Genomic DNA, 1,256 nt, shown 5'->3' with positions numbered 1-1,256 from the left:
TCCCACGAGTTGGGACAACCTAGCCCAGGTGGAGGAAACGATCTGTGGGAAACCCTCCACAGCAAACCACCCAGTTTCGAAGAAAAACCTGTTGCTTCTGATAAGCGTATCCTCCCCAGTGTCGAGGATCAGAGGTGTGTGGTCCGATCCTAAGCTTGTTTCAGCCTTCAACGAGCAAAGTGGGAAACGAGGTTCCAAGGTTGGAGATATGAAAACCCTGTCTAAGACGCTGCGGACCGGATTGAGCTGCTTGTTGGTCCAGCTGAAACGCGCCCCAGTGCGCGGAATCTCCCTGACCTCCCAGTCCTCGATGGCATCATTGAAAAGGCTAATCCTGGCCCAGTTTATCCGATCATTGTTCTTGTCTTGGTCGCTGTGGATGAGGTTAAAGTCTCCTCCCATGATGATAGGGAGCTCAGACCGCGCAAACTTGGCAGAGATTTCCTCCAGAAATGCTCTGGAAAGGTTGTGATCTGCCGGCCCGTAAATCCCGATGAATTCCATCTTCAGATTTAAGGATCTATAGATGGCCGTCATGCTGAGGTAGTATTGTCCCTTATCAATAGACCCAACATCAAAGCAGCTATCCCTCAAGCCCACAAGCAAGCCACCCGACCTCCCATTGGCCGGGAGCCAACACCAGATGAACGGCTCACCAATTTCAAGGCTACGGAGCTCCTGGTCAGTAAAGTCCTGCTTAACCGTTTCTTGGAGGCACACAACGTCGATGTGATGAGTGCGGAGGTAGTCTTTGAGGAGAGTTCGGCGCCCCCTACAACCGAATCCCCTGATGTTCCAAAAGAGGCAACGCATTAGAAACCCATTCCGTTAGCCCGTGCTTGGCGGGTTAGGGGCCTCCTCCCCTGAGGTACCACAACCTTGAATCCTTTCCTCCTTTTAGCAGTAGGAGCAGCGTTGGTTCCCTCTGTACCAGACCCCTCTGGTACCGAGGAATCCAAGGGCGCGGGCTCGTCGGGAGCGAGGCCCTTCTTCTTCAGAGTTTCTGCCTTAGCTTTGGTCGCGTCCTCTTCGATCTTATGTCGGGCTAACGCGAGCTCAGCTTGTGCAAGCTCCTTAACACGAATGAGAGACAAAGCCTCAAGAGGTGGACCAGAGGCGGAGGGGAAAACTACACAACTATCCTTAGCAACAGAAAGAAGATGCTCGGCAGACGAATCTTGCAAAATAGCGAAATCAGAGATGGTTTTTGAGGTGGAATTACCTGGGTCCTTGTCTTCTGCTGCTCGCATGGCCCG

The sequence above is a fragment of the Lolium rigidum genome, chromosome 5 (assembly GCF_022539505.1).
Source record: "Lolium rigidum isolate FL_2022 chromosome 5, APGP_CSIRO_Lrig_0.1, whole genome shotgun sequence".
Lineage (NCBI taxonomy): Eukaryota > Viridiplantae > Streptophyta > Magnoliopsida > Poales > Poaceae > Lolium > Lolium rigidum.
Note: the sequence above shows the minus strand (reverse complement) of the source record.